Source organism: Bacillus rossius, chromosome 6, assembly GCF_032445375.1.
Source record: "Bacillus rossius redtenbacheri isolate Brsri chromosome 6, Brsri_v3, whole genome shotgun sequence".
In the NCBI taxonomy this organism is placed as follows: Eukaryota; Metazoa; Arthropoda; class Insecta; order Phasmatodea; family Bacillidae; genus Bacillus; species Bacillus rossius.
In genome coordinates, this window is record NC_086334.1 from 81,470,919 (window position 1) to 81,485,778 (window position 14,860).

Sequence of the window (14,860 nt, forward strand, 5' to 3'; positions counted from 1 at the left end):
TATTCCACTTTCGTGTAAAAAGAACTTGCAATTATTGCTACAGGAATAGAGATACAACATTTGTGTTTATGGCAAAACATAGATATTTAAAAATACTTTCTACCTATGTCCATATCAAAAAAAGTGATTTTTGCACATTCGTGGTTCTGGCATAAGGGGGACGATATTTATTCTTACTTTTCAAAAATAAAAAATATAGATATACGTAATTACAATTTTTTTTTAAAAAATGAAAGCATTTCTTCTCGAAAAAATATAAATGTTTAAAATCACCTTAAATAAATAATAACACCTACATAACTGGAACTTTTAAATCAGCAAATTTCCCTACTTTTTACATGCTTATATTAGCTTCACCTATATGTTTGTTTGTCTGTCCGTCTATAACTCTTTCGACTAAGAGTGAGTGTCTCATCACTGTAAAATGTCCCACCAATTTTATTACGTTCGTTAGCCGAGTGGTCTAAGGCGCGCGACTTCTGTGACGTCAGCTTTCGGATTCAGCGATCGTGGGTTCTACTCCCGCCCACGCCGAAAAAAAAATGTTTTTTTTTTCCCGGTAAATTCTAAAATTATATCCATACATCTAACTGTAAATGATTCGGAGAGACTTTACCATTTCTTTGTGACGTTGCAACTCTAAATAGTTATCTCAGATGGTAATAGGTAGTGTTGGTAACTAATTTCCCTATAATAATTATACATAAATATAGTTTAAAAAACTAAAAAAACATTCTTTTAAAGAATATCAAACTAAAAAGTTAAAAATAAATATAGTTTAAAAAACTAAAGAAACATGCTTTTAATGATTATCAAACTAAAAAGTAAAAAATTATTTTAAAATTTAATTTATGACAATCGTATATAAGAAATACTAGTATAAATGAGAAAAAAGCATGGGGCGCTTAATATACAAAAAATATGGCACAAAGCGCGTCAAGCTTTTTTCTCATTTATACTTGTATTGCTTATATACTATTGTCATAAATTAAATTTTAAAATTATTTTTTACTTTTTAGTTTGATAATCTTTAAAAGCATGTTTCTTTAGTTTTTTAAACTATATTTATTAGAAGGAACACTCAGTTTGTCCGTAAAGACGTGGTGTACATTCTACCGGTCACAGGGAAGCAACGAAACAAAAGAGATATAAATGTGAAATGTTTGCCAAATAAATGGTTAACTCTCCAAGTTTACATACCAGTTCAGTGCAGATTAATTTGGTCTCCATTTGTTGCCCTACACGCATCGAAACGATATTCTAGTTTTTTTGCTCACACAGTTAAGGACACCTGGTGAAACAGAGTAAAAAACGTCTGTGATTCTCCATTTTAGATTTTTTATGACGCTGATACGTTCACTGCACACATGTTGCTTCACATGGCCCCACATGTAAAAGTCTAATGGCGTTAGGTCAGCAGATCTTGGTGGCCATGATTTGACAGCACCTCTGTCTATCCACCGCTGGGGAAATGTTGTATCCAGAAACTCACGAACAATGTTGGCGTAATGTACAGGAGCACTGTCCTAATGAAAGACAACACCTTCTGGAAATTGTGGCATTGAACAATTTCAACATGTCGATCTGGCTGATTGATGTCTCAGTCTGCTCCGCAAATAAAAATGGGCATATAACTATATTATACATCAGGGCACATCACACGTTTACCGTAGGAGTGTTACGATTGGACTCAACTTAGGCGCGAGGATTTTCAGCAGCCCATATTCGGACGTTACTGCGATGTACATATCCCCAGACACGGAATGTGGCCTCATCGTTAAACACAATCTTCTTCACAAATCGTTCATCATTGTCGATCTCTGTGAGCATATCTGTTACAAACTGTTAACATGAGGGTCTATCCGCCAGTTTGATAGCGTGCAATAGCTTCATTTTGTAACGCCAAAACTGGCATCTTTTTTAAAAACATTATGAGCTGTAGTTTTGGTTAGGCCTTATTCTTGAGCACATGCACGTACCTCAGGTATTTCTCACGTGTAGCCTCTACACACTCGTCACTTACCGATGACTTACCAGAACGGGGTTTGTCCAAAAAACTGCCGGTATCCTTGAGCTAAGGTGGTGGTTCTTCGCTTTGCACGCGATGATATTCACATTGAACTTTGGCCAGGGATTCGAATGTAGCAAGCCACAGAACACACTGAGTTTTCCTCTGTGCCGTCTACATCTCGACTGACGTGGCTACGTGGTCCATTGTGTTCATGGTGATGCATCATCGCCTGCGCGCTCACACCATGGCACATCATACCTTCGCGATACTGACCAATGAAGAGCCAAGTTCAAAGCTTTCGTTTCGTTTCTGTTAGCCACAACAAGAGTTCATAACTGCACCATCACTTTACGGACATACAGAAGTTTTCTTTAATAACCTATTAAGATTTATTTTCCTATCAAGTTTTTTTTCAAAACCACAATATAAATTCTTATTCATAATTTGCAATTTTCATAATCTTATATTTAAAAAATCGATAAAAACTTTTTATTAATTCTTATAAATCGCTTACTAGAAAACATTAAAAGTAAACATAGAGAAGAGCAGAACTACTCACACTCAAGCTAGCTATCGTAAGCGAATCATTCTGTGTAAATGATGCAAAAATTGGAAATTAAATAAATAAATAATAAAACGATATACTATGATCGCATCTTAATTAGCCCTCCAAAGCAGCAAAATTTGTTTTCTGTAAAATGAAAACTCACTTATTCCTTTCAAAAAAGTGTTCCAACGAACCTTATTTTATCTTACTCGAGATACTTTTTAGTCTCCGCATCTACACACGTTTTCTTTTATTGAATACAACCAATACAATGAAATAGTATTCATTAGATATATCTTTTATCATATTTCATAAAAAAATTTTTTATAGAATCCAATATTTCATTTTGTCATTATTTATTATTTATTCACTGTATTTAATCATTTTTTTTTCTTATCCGTCAGATCCCATCCAATCTTTTTACCCCATTACTTCTTCTAACATCGTAGCATATAATTTCTTCTATCATTGTGTAGCATCGATTATGTATTCGTTGTATCAAATATATTGTTCTGGATTCTTAGTCTACTGCTCCCGGTCAAGCATATTAACCAATAGAATATAATTTTATAAAAAATCTAGCTAAGCCCGGCAGGCGTTGCCTTCCTGCTTTGTAATTTATTTTCAGTGTTTACACACATACAAAGCATCTATATCCCTTAATCGCTCTGTAACTCTATGTATCTCTCAATATCTCTTTAAATTAATCTCACTATTACACTCCATATCTCTCAATCTCCCAATCTCTATCTATATATCTCTATGTCTCACTTTATATATATATGTATCTTGAAATATCTCTATATAACTAAATATCTGTCCTCAATTTCTTTATATGTATATGTATCTTGAAATATCTCTATATATCTAAATATCTGTCCTCAATTCAACTATACTTGTATATTTATTTATATCTCTAATTCTTTATTTTTATATCTTTGCATATCTATCTTATCTATGTATATATCTTTATCTTTCACTATATATATCACTCTTTATATATACACTGTAGATATATAGCTCTCTGTATATCGATATATCTAATTCTCTCTACAACATTATGCATTTCTCTATCACTATCTCTATCTCTATGGGGTCATTCATTAATCACGTGATGTTTTTTTAGCAAATTTTTAACCCCCTCCCCCCTAGTGATTTGTGGTGATTTTTTTGATTTTACCCCCCCCCCCCCCCCCCCCCCAATATGTCACGTGTATTTTTTTGGTACAAATATTTTTAAAAATTTCAGAATATTATCTTTAAATATAGGTATAATCTAATTTAATTCTGGAAAATTAAGCACAGTGATAAAAATTTCCAGACACACATTAAGGTTGCAGGTTTATTCTCACTGGCATAAAAATAATAAAGGAAAGGCTTATATGTGATATACGCATGTATTCGGCGCCAAAATCACAGTCTTACTGGCGACTGGCAAGCAAGCCGACATCGAGTTAAAATATTAAAAACACATTAAGAGATTAACTAAAAAACCTTTCTATAACGTAAAAAATAGAAAAATAATTTTCTGATTAACACTTAAATAAGTACGTTAAGCTGTATTTTAAATAGATACTAGTTTTAACTCGCCTGTTTAGAAGTAGAACAGTAATAGAGAATGTTGGTAGACTTCTTTGCTTGATGCTTACGATGGTAATCCACTAAAAGATCATTCGCCCACTTTGTAAATTCTTCTTTCGTGGTATAATTTTGTTTTGCGTTAGTCCACAACTCATTAAATTATTTCTGAGCCACGCTAGGTTTTTTCCCCTTCTTATACTCTGCAAATAGGTCTTTATACATATCTCCTAGTTTAGACATCGTTGCATTGTTTTAAAGCATAACATTAGTGGCAACGATTTACGCATGTATTCGGCGCCAAAATCACAGTCTTACTTGCGACTGGCAAGCCGAGCCGGGTGGTTCATGTTGCGGCGGGCAGGGATATTGTTGCCTGGCTATGGCGAGTCAAGGTCACGCGTCGCTTTTCGGTTTAGTAGAAATCGCGCGATAAAATAAATACACGTGATATATCTCTACACCCCCCCTCCACCTAGTGATATTACGTGATTTTTCCCGTATCCCCCCCCCCCCTTTCGAGCCACAAGTGATTAATGGACGATCCCTATCCTCTCTATATCACACAATCACTCTGTATCACTTTATTTCTCTCGCTTTATCTTTATTTATCGCTCTTTATATCTCTATCTCTCTTTCGACTCGCACGCCACCATTATTGTTCGGACCGTAGAAAAGACGAACTGACATAAAGTACTTAGGTACTGGTAATTATCCGATACTACTCGCTCGCTACCTTAATTTTTACTTAATAGGTTGGTACTATCGAAATCTCATCTGAACTGTGACCTTCGTCACGTTTTAAACATGGAGGTGAGAAGTAAGGGAGTTGTATGCAATATTTGAATTTTAATACTAGAAGTCAAAATGAGAACAACCTCTTGTCCCTTTTTTTTCTGCATAGCAAAAACTATTTTTGGTTGTAATGAAGTTTAACCCTAATTTCTTACAGATGTGTTGGTATTATGTTTCTTTAGAAGTATTCACCATATGATGGCATTTTTACAATTCTTCCTAGCGAGTTATTTTTAAGCTACTAAACAAATTTGTAGTATATTAGCCTTTATACTGCTACTATATCAGGTACATCAGAACAGACAACCATTTCATAGACTCAGACTTACGTGGTTTCAAAGGTCAAGCGTGAAAAATTTCATAGAGATCGGATGAACGATGAGTTTTCAATGCAATGACCAAATTTTATCAAGAATAAATCAATTCTGATTTAAGGATTAATTTTTTTAGAATCATACCTAGACAGTACGGTAATTACCATTACAATACTATGAAGTGTTTTGTTTCCACGAATAGTAAGATATAGTTATTTTTATTTAATTTTTTTTTGCAGTTTAAGATGATGCCCATGATCTTATTTTCCTGCATAAACAATGTATTTAAAATTAGAGACCATTATGTGTTAGGATGTGAACGCTTACTTATTAAATTACCTAACAGAAATACGATGTTGGTGATGTGTAAAGTTTTTTTTTACAAGGCGTTTTTAGTTTTATAGTCTTTATCTGTGGGGAATTCATATTTAGTTAAGTTTATTACTGTATAGAATATGCTCGCATAGTCCAATATCGATATCGATAGCTCGCCCATTGCATGCAACGCTCACGCTCTGTCTCGTGCCGAGTGAACGACATTTTAAAGCCAGCATTCTCTCGTGGTTAGTCTGTACTACGACGATGGAATGGCAAGATTTCACAATGAATTATTTTTTATAGTTTTGTTTGATCGAAATGTCACATAGTTAGTGACCTTCCCCTTGTTTCGACAGTCAAGTATGTCATCTTAATACCATGAACGATGCGTTTTCGTATGGAAAACGAAACACATACATTCATTTTTATTTACTAGATTATCACTCTGCTAAACCTAGTAGTCCACCAATCAGTTGATTGTATTTTTCCACTTATCCCAGCCAAACATGGAAACAGTTTGCAAATGGCGATCCTGCGCCTGGAGATGGAGCGAGGATTGAGGATGTAGTCAATTACCAACCGCTCGGACGTAACCGCAGCTATCTCGGGTGACCTTGACCTTTAAAATTACTCAAAAAGGACTATAAATTAGTAGGTTAATGTTCCTCCTGGCCCAGGCTTCAGGCTGAGGTGCCGAGGTGCTGACCGCCATTCGGTTTCCGACATCATGGCGGCCAAATTTGATGACCTTGACCTTTTACCTTGACTTTCAAAATGTTCCAAACATTACCTAAAATTGACCCAAAATACGCAAACAAAATCGTCCAATTTTCCATTTTTTTTTTTTTTTTTTTAAAAATCTGTCAGAAAATCTCATAAAATTTGAAAAATATAATATTCTTTATTTCGAGTGAAAAATTCCCATATTGAGAGAAAATTTCCAATTTTATTCCTCAAAAATGCCAACGGCTTGAAAAGTCCAAAATGAGTCCTAAGAATCCATATCTACAGCCTACCTAAGCCTCCTGGGTCATGACCTTGAAAATAAGAATGAAACGGCAGCCATTATTTATTATGACGTAACTGTTGCCATTTATGTTATACCCGCCATCTTGTAAATTCGTAATTTTCATCCTAGAAATTTGGGAAGAACTTTAAAATTTATTAAAAAAATAATTTATAGTGTTTTAACAAAACATTATTAAAAACACCGTTACACATATGGAAAAGGCCGCTATCTTTGATTACAGAAACATTTCATGTTTCGTTACGCCCGCATCTTAGATATGTATGACGTCATTGTTGTGAGTTCTTTTATGGTCGCCATATTAGATACTAGATCGTTGTAAATTTCTTTACGGCCACCATTTTAAAGATCTGTAATTATCATGAGAAAAATTTAAAAAAAAATTATAATTAATAGAAAAAATTAATTCAATATTATTTTTCAAACGTACTTACACCATGATGTACCTGGTGCGAACCCAGTGAGGGCAAAATTAATAAATGGTCAACGATCCTACCTCCACGAAAGCCACCGACAGACTGAACCCCCACCACTATTGAAATGGCATATATATCGCCAGGTAGTATGAAGTCACGGCCCAATCTTGTTTTCGTCTGCTGGAGAACGATATTTTGTTTTCGCCTACTAGAGTGTACTGCCACAATGTAAGTTTAATTTTTACTCGCTAGAGTGCAGTAATTATTTATTAATACTGTGGCGCCCAACATCTTTAAATTTGGATGCCATATTGGATATTCGTAAATATTTAGCTATAAATTCGGGAATAATGCAAAATTTCATTTTAAAACCTGCAATTAATGAACTGATTTATTCGATCAGTTCCTGTCCAAGGTTCGGTAGTTGATAGATTTAAAAATTATATGTAATGTAAAAAAAAATTGTATTTGATAGGCTTCGGCCTGAGACGCACTTAGGTCCATCCCTAACCCGGACCCCAACCAAACACACTTTGTTTTTAGTTAGGTTAGGAAAAAAAATCAATAAAATATAATAAAAATAGTGTTACGATCGCGCTTGGCTGCAGTGCTTGGCATCGCCGTGCTCGTTCAGCCTGTCTGCGCCCTCTTCCACCCGCATCCTCTCCCTTGTTTTTCGTGCCATACTATCTCGCGACATCCTGACTTTCGCAGCGCGCACCTGCCTCAGATCGAGTTACTTAAAAGAGGCCGCACTGCGGAATAAAAGGACTTAGACATGTTTATCGGCGCGTTTTGTGGGAACCCGATGCTTGTTGAGTTTATCGGCGTTCTTTGAGCAGCCGCCGCGTCCTTCGAGGACTCACGACGCGTTTCTGGGCATTTCGACGGCGAAGGTCGCGCGATATCTCGGAGACATGCCCGATTGTTCTGGACGGGAACCCAAGGGCTATATAAGGAGGTTGGGCCGACCTTCGGGAGGAGTTCAGTGGGGAGTTCTCCCGCGGCGGAGTTTCCGGGCGATAGTGCCGCGGGTGCGGCAGAGTGGCGAAGTCCTTGGACGAGGGTTCCAGGGCAGGGAGTGAGAGAGTTCAGTGGAGTCGGGAGCCTTCCCGCGGTGGAGTTTCCGGGCGATAGTGCCGCGGGTGCGGCGGAGCCCCGAGTGAAGTTGCGAGCGAGTCGTCGTGTGGGATCTCGGCGAAGGGTGTGACGGCGGCGGCGGAGTGCGGCGACGGAGTCCCGCGGCGGAGACCCACGAGGGGTGCTGCGGTCAGAGTTGCGCCGGAAGTGCGGTCCAGCGAGGTGTGTGAAACGAGTGACTGGGGAAATGACATTTCTTTAAGTGTAGTTAATTATTTGCTATCTTAGAAGATTATTTGTAAGTGACAAATAGTGGTAATAAATAAAACTGTGTGTGAAATAAAATCTATTAATTGGGCTATCCTTTACGAACCCGCTGGAAAATCGTAATAATAGTTAGAGGAGGCCTAAATTCTTCTACTAACAGCCTCTTATCAATAAAAATCGTTTTTTCTTTATTTTTTTTAAAAATAATAAATATTTTTAAAAAAACACCCCGCCATTTTAGATTATGACGTTACGGTCACCATCTTGATTGTCCATTATTATTATTAGAAAAAATTGACAAACATTTAACATTTATATAAATATTTAATTTATCAATATTTGATAAATTATTATTTAAAAAATGCACTTATGTCCTTGGTTCAAACCCAGTTAGGGCGAAAATAAAATGAAAACAGTGAAGGATCCTTCCTCCACGGAAGCTGCCGACAGACTGACCTCCCACAAATAATACCAAATCAGATATTACATCAGCTGGTATGATGTCACGTCCACATTCTTGTTTTCGCTTGCTGGCGACCATCATCTTTTTTTGTCTACTAGAGTGTGCTACCATCTTATTAGTTTAAGGTTTACCCACAAGTGTACTAATAATTTATTATTACTGAGGCGCCCGCCATCTTGACATTTGGGTGCCGTCTTGGAAATTCGTAATTATTTAGCTATAAATTCGGGAAAAATTCCAAAATTAATAAAAAATATGCAATTAATATACTGATTAAATCGATAGATTCCTGTCCTCGGTCTGATTCTCGACCAGTGATAAGTGTAACTAAATATGAAATTAATTTTATATTCTGTTTCCCATTACATTTTGCGGGGTTTATTAATCATTCACTCCACGAATAACAACTCAAGATATTATACCAGTCCAACGAATTAAATACTTTGACGGCAAGTTTAACATCATGTAAGTATTGTTTCTCGATATTTAGAAAAACCTCTAAACCGTTCATGTACAAAGCAATATATATAACCAAGCGTCTTCCGACCGCGAGACTGGGTCATTAACAATGTCTGACGTATAGACCAGAATTTTCCGAACCCTAAGACCTTCTTCGTCGTAAGCTAATATAACATATTTCGACCAGTCAAGACAACGTCTTCCAACTGTCAGACAAAATGTATCATAAATTCAATTACAATCAATTATACCAACGTAACATGTTTTACGCTTACAAGAAGACCAATAATTCTTGAAATTTTTTTTATCAATACAAAGATGTTTTGGACTAGTTAATATCCAGACGTTCTACAGAGCAACTACAGATTTGACTGCATACATTAAACGAAACGTCATACATTCATTAAAAGAAAAGAACACACTGAACATATAGCACACACAGTACACACAGGAAACGGTATTAACATACAGTACACCCAGGAAACAAAATTACTGTAGGGCCGCGACGTCTTGGCAGGTCGACTCCCTAGAGCTCAGCGACCTTGTAATCGACACGTCCCGCCTTGCCTGCTCCGCAGATAGCAACGGCCTAGAAGTCTTCATGCCGTTCCGAAAACATTGGTCGAGAACAATCTCACGTACGGTGCAACACAGCGCAGATCTTAATGATACAAAGATGCGATAATTATTTACGGTAATTTATTATTTAAAGGTAGTGCACTATTTGCTCGACTGGGAAGCTTAGTTGAACATAGTTAAACATAGATATACAATATTTTAAAAGTTAAGAACTAAATTTGTAATTGTGGGTTGCTGTAGGAAACACAATTAATTTAGACTTGCAGCTAACTCCCTCGCTGATGCTTTCTTTTCCATTTGGTTTGGCTGAAACGTGAAGACGATCGACATGACACGTTCACGTACTTCAAGAACCTTACCACTCTTATGCACTTGGGTTGGTATTTTTTACATAACAGCACTCTGAAAGAACCATTTAAGTCATTTCGAGGGGGCCGAAAACCATATTTCTAACAAACCATCCTCGGGGATTTTATAAACGTATATTTTTTTTCATGTACAATCCTACTGACAACACGTTTAGTACTTTGACTTAGAAAATAACACGAATGTCATGCTATTATAACACTATTTAGCAGCCAATAGAGATTTAAGTTAAGATGAATGACAGCAGTGTGAAATAATGTTGACATTTAAAACACCATAATAGTAACAATGTTTGGCAACAATAGTATTAAAACAGAAAAATAACAGTCATAACACAATAGTAACATAATATAATAGTTACAGCATATCCTAGCAAACAAAGCCGCAGTACTCTGAAAAAACACTTTTTTGACAAATAAGATTTAAAACATTTGTATTTAGATTAATTAGAACTCTCTCAAACATTTAAGTATGAATTTTGGCCGTTTAGAGAATCTGAAATAAACAGTGTTACATACCAGCATGTATATGAATGTCACAATGGGACAGTAAGAACAGATTCATCACTACTGTCAGTAGTTGCGTCACTATGTTCACATGCACTGACATCGCTGTCATTACATACATTTATTATAAAACCTTTCAATACATCCTCCATGACCCAGTCCTTTTTCCAATACTCGTCCTCTTTACTGACCACGTGCTGACAGTAACCTTCCCAGTAGGTGCTTGTGATGGAATCTAAGGCGCTGGTGGTTTGCGACTGCAACGCTTGCAACGAAAGTTCACCAGAATTATTGTTCTCACGAATTAAACGCTTCATTTTGGCACACGCGAGCTCAATAGCATTTAATGCACAATTATAGAGAGGCAGACGAATTACACGATGACCATGTAGCTGAGCTAACCTGTCTACTCTGAAACGTTTTTCTCTCTGTCGATGTTTTTCAACAAGTTCGGTAAGTGTTGTTTTCCGCATTTAATTGTCACATTCTATACCTTTTCTCTGCAACGAAGCTATCATTGCACATTTACTGTCGTACTTGGATGGTGGTTTGTCTTCCTGCTTACAATTGTATGGAGCATTATCCTTAACCAAGACTGAAGCGGGTGACAAATTTGGAATTACTTTTTCCATAATCCATTTTTCAAAGTTTCTAGAGTTCATCTGGCCGTTGTAGTCTCCTGTTGTTGTGCCTGCTTTATAAACAAGAGAGGCTCCGGGAAGGAAGCCTTGCCTAGAACCAGAGCTTACAACCATCAGTCTGTGCGCTGCATTTCCTGTTGCCATTACACCTTCAACGTCACCTTTCTTTTGCCAACACTTCTGAAAGGTTAAATTAGTGTCAACCCAGGATTCATCCATGTAAAATATCTTCTTCCCAGCCTCCCTGCACTGTTTCATCTGAGTCAGGTACCGTGATCGCCAAGCAACAACGTCAGATCTTTCGAGAAGAAGCATTCGCTTATTTTGGCTTCTTCTCCACACAAAACCCATTTCTTTGAGTATTTTACTCAGCGATGTCTTTCCCCAACTCCATCCGATTTTTTTCTTTCAAAACTGGCAGTAGTTTCCTTGTTGTGGAAACCAATTTTTTTACTGCATAAAATTCGTGGATAGTGTCTCTGATCACTCTTCTATCAAAGTCATCAACTGACAACAAAAGTTTCCCAGTTTTTTTGGCCTGAAATTAATAATTAAACATGATAGGCTATTTCACGGTCAAATGAGTGTTATATATATGTAAATATAAACACATGAATTGTAAATAAATAATATATTATTATAATATACATTAATACATATCATAAAATCATATATATCGTAAAATATATAATGCAATATAGATAATGTATTTGTATGTATAATGTATATGTATGTATAATGTATATGTATGTATAATGTATGTAATGTAATATAATGCAATAAAATGTGTAGCAATATCGGCTACACTTGTAGCTAACAAATATTCTAACAAGCGGTGCAGAAAGTCTGGACAGTTGCCAAATGCAAAACAAACAAACCGCGGGTGAAATTACGTGGAATGCGTTGAAAAACTTATAATGTAAGTATTATTAATTAAAGTTATAATTAACTTTTTTTGCCCGGTGTTGTATACTTTTTATTTGGCGTCTCTCTGTTGTGTTTTCGGATGCGCGAAACTGATCTTTGGCTTACACCTGTGTATCGCGCAGCTCTTTCGGTTGCTTTTGCAAGAGGTACTAGCAGACATTTGTTGGCAGCTTCTTCATCACAACACTGGATTACACTACATATAATTCTCCTCTCCCCACTATGTATTACTTTATTGTATCTTGAATGTCCTGCATCAGGCTCCATTGTTCACTTCAGACTGAGAGTGTGGCGCCTGATGTTTTTGCTATGAACCGCCTAGCGGCTGATGTGCGCGCGCAGCTGCTTCCCCTCTCATTTACTCTTCCCCACTTCCCCGCAAAACGACACACCAAGACGTCGCGGCCCTACAGTAACATATAGCACGCACAGGAAACAGAATTAACATTCAGAACACACAGGAAACAGAATTAAAACTCAGTACACAAGGTGCACACAGGAAACGGAATTAACACACAATACACGGAGTACATAAAAAGGAAACGGAATGAACACCCAGTACATGTAGTGCACACAGGAAACGGAATACTCACACAGTACACACAGTAGACAAGTAATGAACCTATAGTAGCAAGAACTCAGGCTTAGTTAGCAATCAGAATAAATGAAATAAAACATTTAATTTATGTAATTTAAATTATTTATTTTATTTCTCTACATTATACAAATGATGGTAAAACAAGTAATTATTGTATGTAGCCAGCTTTCCTCAGTTCTTTGAGTATGGAGGATATTACTTTGATGCACGAATAGTTTCCTGCACAAAGAGAGGCATGTAGATGTCTTAGCTGGTCAACAAAAATGTTTGGATCTTCCCACGATGTGTAATCAATAACTTCTGCTACCATCTTTTATGTTTAGTATACAAACTTTATAACCAATATAATCCCAGTGATCATAAAAAAAACTTTATCAGATTCTTTTTTTATCACACGACGTTTCCATCTTTTCGGTCTCTGGCCTTCATCACAGCTCTCAATTTTGCTAGCTTTAGGTACTTCATCACAGTCTTCGATCGCATCACCAGCTTCAAAATCACTATCGTCATCACCATAGAAGTCAGAATCTTCACCTGAATCACTGTAAGAACTCGAAATCGTCGATGATGGAGCTTTTTTATCGTCTTAAATTTTCCTTTCCAAGTGTCTATCATTATTCCAAAGTATCGAGATCTACAGAATATGGGCTTGAATTTATTCTCACTGTTCACGGTGCTGATACTTCCATTAGTTTCAGTCTTCCCGAAGCTGTTAGCAACCTTCAATTAATGTTCTTCGTCAAGATCGGGTGAGATAATACCATCACTCTCAGGACAAGGAAAATTATTTCCTTCAACCAGCACACTCTTCCGTAGTGTAGAGTCTTTATCGATGTCCTCTATCCCGTAAGTGAGCTTGGCTTTATATTTTATACCATGTATTTTAAGCTGTCAATATATGTTAATAACATTCTACAACAATTACAACTTAAAATTTTGGGTTGTGGATTTTTAACACAATCATTCTTCTCATGACAAAATTCTTGCTGCAGTATCTACTGCGGCATCCTTCCAATTCAGCTGCAGGCAACAAACCAGGATAAATGGTAGTTTCTGTGACTAATGTCAGATGCAAACTGACAGTTTTCAAATTGTAACCATTACTTAAATACAATTGTTTTTAATATTTAATCTGCGAGAGTTAAGTTATCTCATGCAAAGGAACTTGTTGGAAGTAGTTCTGATTTTCAACATCAGATGACGTCGCGTTTTGCTTGCAGGTAAATATTATTTATTTATTTTATGTGGGATGCTCCCTAGCGATCGCAAAAGAAGGAAGGCTTCGCTAGACAATAAGGAGAAGGACGTTCGTCTTGCATGTTAGTGCTTCTCAGATGTCTCGTGGCATTAAGTTTGACTGAGAATAAATGTTAAATTTTTAATTCCAAATGAGATAAAAATATTAAGACACAATGCAAGGCTACATGGCTTCGAGGATACATGACTCCAACTGGCTACAATAGCTCCAGTGCTGGATTGATTAATTGGATGTCAAAGTGATACCCCTCCTGCACATTCCAAAATTTGAGCGGGTACTCTAGAGAATCGTAGAAGCGATGCGTGTCAGTGATTCTGGAGTGTGCCATCGCGTGCTCGTAGAACCAATTCTCGTGCTTTGGTCTGCTCGCTGCCTGCAATCACGACCGCTATTTAGTTGCTCGTTGGAGCGTTGTAGCGTCGCTCGTGTTGTCCGCACGGCACACGGTCGGGGTGGACTACTAACTTACAGCTTTCATCGTACATGATCTCAAGTGCCTTTTTTAATTCCCTCAATAAGGCGTTATTTTCTAATTACTGAGAAGAGAACGCATCACACCGCATCGAATTTTTTCGATCATATGGACTTCTATTTTAAATGATGTTTTGACTATAGCATCATAGTAAATTGTTCTTGTTTTAAATTAATCTAACGGTCGCGGGTATATAAGCGAGTCCTAGACAGCAGGTCGCTCAGATTGTTACTGTCGT